The following is a 6,000-nucleotide window of genomic DNA, read 5'->3' on the forward strand; positions in this document are numbered from 1 at the left end:
CCGGCTCCCAAGGGGCTAGAGTCCACTCCTGATAATAGAAGGCGGCTGAACAGTGACACTTCACTGAGGATAATGGAGACAGCAAAGGCTTAGTGGGAAAGGGCCAGTTGTCACCTAAGTGACAGGCAACAGCTGAGCTCACACATCTGGAGACGGACTACGGCAAACATTAGTAACCCTTACCAGTCTACACCTTGGGCCTGTCTGAAAAGACAGATGGAAGTTCCCTCTACTCCAAAAGTACATTAAAAAATGTCTGATGGTGAACCACGTCAATTATATAACATCAACTGCAGGCACAGCCTTCCGAAGTACTGATTAAAACGAGGCAGTAGACAACACTGTATGCATGAACAGATACAAGATACAATTTCATTGATTTGTCATTCATAAAACTTATCCTAAAATACACATATACATGCATCCATTTGATAGCACAAATGCATGTGAACTCTGCAGGAGAGGCAGATTTTTACATGTTTTTTTGGTTGTAGTTGTTGGTGGTTTTTTTTTCCTTTAGGCTGGTTCCCGTGGTGTATTTGCCTTGTTCATGGCCTCAGTTCTGCCGCTGATACCCTTTTAAAAATCAGCAACCAAACGTGTTCGGCTTGTGATCCTGAACCCTCCTTAGGCAAGCTGGAACTCAGCGTGATGCAGCCGTCCTCCCTCTCTCCCAACCCCCAACCTAGTTCTTCAGCCTCCTAAAGACAATCTGTGAACAATTTTCCCAAAGTCCCAAGAATAACACAGCACTGCCAATAGTCACTGGCGATGCCGTTTGTTTTTCTTAGAGGGTAACGAAAATTTAACAGCTTTCTGCTGCATCCTGAGTCCCGCTCCTAATAATTATTAACATGCCTAGTTTCTTTAACTTTTTCTACCTCAAGAGAAGAAGACGCTCCCATTTTTTTTCCTATATCTGTGCTACATTCAGAAAACACCATCGCGGGGCAGGGGGTTGGGGAGAGTGGTGGGAGTTGATTCGCCCCTGCCAAAAAGCCACCAGCCCTTTCCCCAGAGCGAGCGGAGAGAATCGGGACCCTCCCTCCGGAGGCCAGTAGGTGACAGGCGATCCTAAGCGGCGGGAACACGCCAACGCACCCTCGCCTCCCGGCGCCCCGCATCGCCCCGACCCTCGGGCTGCAGAACCTGTTTCCACGCCGGAGAAAACCAAGAGAAGAGTTGGTTGTGATGCAGCAAACAGGAGCCATGCGGGGAGCCTCTGCGGAGCCCTGGCGATGCTGCAGCCAATATCTGCCTTCCCTGTCTACATAGCCCAACAAACCGATTACGACCTTCTCCCTGATCTTCTGCGACACCGCCCCAGTCTGGGTGTCACAGACCCCGGCGGTGCCAGAGAAGGTGCCCGGCCCTGCCCCTGCGGCGCTCGGCCCCCCCCACCGCGCCGCAGCCCGCTCTGCGGAATCCGCCGGGATCCAGCCTGCCACTCACCTCGCGCGAGGGAGACGCAACTCGGCTGTACTGTCCTCGGCGCCGCGGCGGGGCTGCGGAGTTGCGGGGCTGAGGGGCTGAGAGGCTGCGGTCCGCGGAGCCAGGGGTGGGCGAGGGTGAGCAGTGCACGAACCATCCAGAGCCCAGAAAGTCTCCGTGCCGGCCGCGGCGCGTCTCGGGGAAGTCAGTGCAGGCTGCGCGAGGCTGGCATGTTCCGGGCGCTCTGTCAGGCTGCGGCAGCCGCGGGAGGCGGCGCTGGCAGCTGGGCTGCAGGCGGAGTGCGCTCGGTCTCCGAAGCCGCGCGGCGCGGCGCCGCCGCGCACCCCGCCCTCGGCCGCGGGGCCCGGCGCGAGCAAAAACGCGGAGCGCGGACGCCGCAGCGGGATCGAGGCCGCTGGGCGCGCGCCCACGCGTACCCCAGCTCGGCCCCGAAAGCGAGGTCGGGCCCGGCTCCGGCGGCGCCCGGGCGCAGGGCTGCGAGCAGGGCTGGGACCCGCTGCACGCGCAGCCAGTGGGGCAGAGCAGCAGGCGGATCATGCGCAGGGAGAAAGAAGTTCACCAGCCGCGGCCCAGAGTCGCAAGTGCCGCTCGCTAGGAGCCTCTGCTCCGCCCCCGATTATAAGCCTTTTTTTTTTTTTTTAACGGACAATCCCGATGGACTGAAACACAGGAAGAGTGAAGGGACGGGGTGGGGGCTGGGGGAGAGACAAACCCAATTTCCTCTGATCAAACGATTTGGGTAGGGGTGCCTATTTGAGTTCCTTCTCCTTAGGGGGGTGTGTGAAGGGGGCAGTTAATTAAACACTTAGATTCCTTCCGGCGCGCCTTGCCGCGCTGGGGACCCGTTTGGACTCGATCCTGTCTCGTGTAATCCCACAGGCTGGTCTGAGTCTCTGCCCCGGAACCGGAGGAGTGATCTTTCAGAGCAAGAAGCCAAAGTTTATCCTCTAGTCCGTTCCCTTCCCCGCCTCGACGGCGCTGGTGGTCTCCATGAAAACTCAGTGTCGGGGGTCGTGCCCGCGAAAACCTCAGCCCACCGCAATGTCCAGAGCCTGACCCAAGTGAGCGTGGCGCACTTAAAAGCGGGTTCAAAGCATCGATCCGAACACGGTGACAATTTTTCACTGGCCAAACTACTCTCCACGTTTTCAGTCTGCTCAATTCCCAGAGCTGGGCTCTCAGGCGCACTCACCCACGTTGAACTGGGGCTCAGCCTGTTTGAAAGTTCTGCCCTGACATTTGTGTTACACTAAACCTTAGAACCCCCCACCCTCTCCAGTTCCGGATCGGTGGGGTCTCACCGTGTGGGTACTATTTCCCTGGGCTGCAGAGGGCAGACACAGGCGGCAGCTGTTAACCCGAACTTGACAGGTGCCTCTGCAAAGCCAGGGCTTCCTTGACCTCTCCATCCTCTCCACAACGCTCTAGGATACTGTATCATCTTCCAGGAAGATGAGGATGTGTGTGGGGGGAGTGTGGAGGGAGGTGTTGACTGATGCAATTTTTATCCCTTTAAGAAAAATCAAAACTGCCAGTCTCAGAATTTCTCAGAACACCAAGTCTTTTCGATTTTCGTTGGGAATAAAGCAAAGGAATACTCAGCAAAAATGGAGCCGGTGAAAAAGAGAATGCAAGGAAATAAAGGCAAATGGAGGAGGAAACTGTCTAAATCCAGGAAAATGTTTGGTTTCAGCACCGTGCTCTATAATTCTGACTCAGATCTCCCCACGCTGTAGATACTTTCTCCTGTCTAGATGCCCAGGCAGAGTTCCTGAGCTCAGATCACTCAGGAAACAAGGCTGTTGCTTTTGAAATAATTCCACTTGCTAGGGTTTTGTTGTTGTTGTTGTTGTTTGTTTGTTTTTTTAGACGGAGTTTCGCTCTTGTCACACAGGCTGGAGTGCAGTGGCGCGATCTCGGCTCACTGCAACCTCCGCCCCGCCCCCGTGTTGAAGCGATTCTCCTTCCTCAACCTCCCGAGTAGCTGGGATTACAGGCGCCTGCCACCACGCCCAGGTAATTTTTGTATTTTTAGTAGAGACGGTTTCCCCATGTTGGCCAGGCTGGTCTCGAACTCCTGACCTCAGGTGACGAGAATCTGGGAAAGAACAAACCAGGTTTTCTTGCCCCTCAGCATTTTATTGGAATTGGCCTTTGAAGTTGTGTCTGTTTATCTTGCTGGGGTTACAAATGCTTCTATTAAGCTATCAACTTTTAGGTTCCATCTAACCTCCAGAACTGCCAAAGAAAATTTCACTACCTCCATAGGTGAAATAAATCTTATTGCTCTACAGTGACTTCACAAAGGTTTTATTTGTTGAGCATCTATTATGTGGAGCAGACACCCTGAGCACTGTAGATGATACATGGTCATTCCTTCTAGAGGATTACTGCCTCTTTGGACTGTGTGCTGGGCAGCATCTTTTGGATCCGTTGCAAAGCTGAATACTTGGCCTTCAACCAGGACTCATAAAATTACTCCGGCCAGTGCATGTGATGGTCTGAGGTCACAACAGTCTGATTTCAAATTTCAGCCCCACCGCTTACCAAATGTAGCCTGGGGTAATGTAGTTAACCTCTCTCAGGCTTAGTTTCTCATTGGTAAGTGAGGGTAATAATATTCAGCTCAGGGAACTGTTGGGAAGATTGAATGCTGCAGAAATCACTGGAACGTTTGTATGTCATTTTATAAGGCATCTTCTCACAAGCACCCTTCTCTATAGCAGCCTCCATGCAAAATCCCACAAGTAGAAAAGAACTGTTTTTTATTTAATCTGAAAAAGCGTTCTTCATTGTGAACTCTTGAGTTGCTCCTGGGTCTCTTCTTCTTTTTTATTTTTTCTGAGTCTCTTTTATTAATGGTGTTATTTTCTTTGTCTTTACAAAGCAATATGGTGTCATACCTTTTGTAAGAAATCAATTCACTTAGAGAATGTCTACTTTTCTTTTTTGAGACAGCCTTGCTCTGTCACCCAGTCTGGAGTGCAGTGGTGATCACAGCTCACTTCAGCCTCAAACTCCTGGGTTCAAGTGATCCTTCCGCCACAGCCTCCCGAGTTGCTGAGACTACAGGCATGCACTACCGTACCTGGCTAAGTAACTTCTTTTTATTTTATTTATTTATTTGAGAAGGAGTCTTGCTCTTCGCCTAGGCTGGCGTGAAATGGCACGATCTTGGCTCACTGCAAACTCTGCCCCCCCGGATTCGTGCAATTCTCCTGCCTCAGCTGCCCGAGTAGCTGGGACTACAAGTGCATGCCACCACACCCAGCTAATTTTTGTATTTTTACTACAGACTGGGTTTCGCCATGTTGGCCAGGCTGGCCTCGAACTCCTGACCTCAGGTGATCCACCTGCCTTGGCCTCCTGAAGTGCTAGGATTACAGGTATGAGCCACTGAGTCTGGCTGCAACTTCTTTTTAAAAACAATATTTTTGTGTGTTGAATTGTGTCCTCCAAAATTTCATGTTGAAGTCCTTACCTGCAGTACCTCAGAATGCAACCGTATTTGGAGATAAGGTCTTTGCAGAGTTAATCAAGTTAACATGAGGTCACTAAGGTCAGTCCTAATCCAATATGACTTTTATCCTTACAAAAAGGGGAAACTTGGGCAGGCATAGTGACTCATGCCTATAATCCCAGCACTTTGGGAGGCTGAGGTGGGAGAGTCACTTAAGCCCAGGAGTTTGAGATGAGCCTGGGCAACAGGCAACACCACAGGGAGATCTTGTCTCTCCAAAAAAAAAAAAAAAAAAAGAAAAAGAAAAGAAATCGCCAGGTGTGGTGGCATGGGAATGCACCTATGTTCCCAGCTACTGGAAGGCTAAGGCAGGACAATCACTTGAGCCCAGGACATTGAGGCTGTGGTGAGCCATTATGGTGCCCCTGCGCTCTAGCCTGGGCAATACAGTGAGACCGTGTCTCAAAAAGAGGTGGGGAGCAGAATTTGGAGACAGACATGCACACAGGGAGAACACCACGTAGAGGTGAAGGCGGAGATCAGGGTGATGCTTCTGCAAGCCAAGGAGCATCATTGATTGGCAGCAAATTACCAGAAGCCAGGAGAGGGGCACGGAACAGATTCTTCCTCACAGCTCTCAGAAGGAACCAACCCAACCCACACCTTGATCTCAGACTTTCCACCTGCACAACTGTAAGACAATAAATTTCAGTTGTTTCAGCCACCCAATTTGTGGTACTTTATTATGGCAGCCCCAGCAAACTAGTAAAATACCCAACCATGTCGTGCTCTGAATGTGTCCTGGCTCACTAAAGAGGATTTTCATATTTAGATGAAGAATTCATGACAGTGTGGGCCACAAGCTTGAGAATTAAGCAACAATCGGACAGTGTTGGCAGTCTTTGTTTGATTCCCAGGTCTGTTTGATTCCCAGGTCTGTTTGATTCCTAGGATTTGCTTGGCGTCTGCTCCCATGTCTCTTGTTCATCCACATCTGGGACTCCTTTCTTTGACCTGTAGACCCAGCCCCACCCAGTGTTTGCAGGGTGAATCAGTGTTGACCCTATAATGATCTGCAAGGGCCTGGC

General features: G+C 51.3%; 1 protein-coding gene across 2 annotated transcripts in view; it reads right to left on the bottom strand.

The window, feature by feature from the left end:
- The window catches only part of PRICKLE1 (prickle planar cell polarity protein 1), a 131,344-nt gene extending 129,351 nt beyond the window's left edge, over positions 1-1,993 (bottom strand). The window contains exon 1 of one of the 2 annotated variants that reach the window (XM_002823116.4): positions 1,453-1,993. The gene's annotated coding sequence lies outside the window, so the exon portion shown is untranslated. The remainder of the gene's footprint in view (positions 1-1,452) is intronic. The other variant, XM_054527128.2, reaches the window with a different exon arrangement.
- Between the last annotated feature and the right edge of the window lie 4,007 nt (positions 1,994-6,000).

Source organism: Pongo abelii, chromosome 10 (genome assembly GCF_028885655.2).
Source record: "Pongo abelii isolate AG06213 chromosome 10, NHGRI_mPonAbe1-v2.0_pri, whole genome shotgun sequence".
In the NCBI taxonomy this organism is placed as follows: domain Eukaryota; kingdom Metazoa; phylum Chordata; class Mammalia; order Primates; family Hominidae; genus Pongo; species Pongo abelii.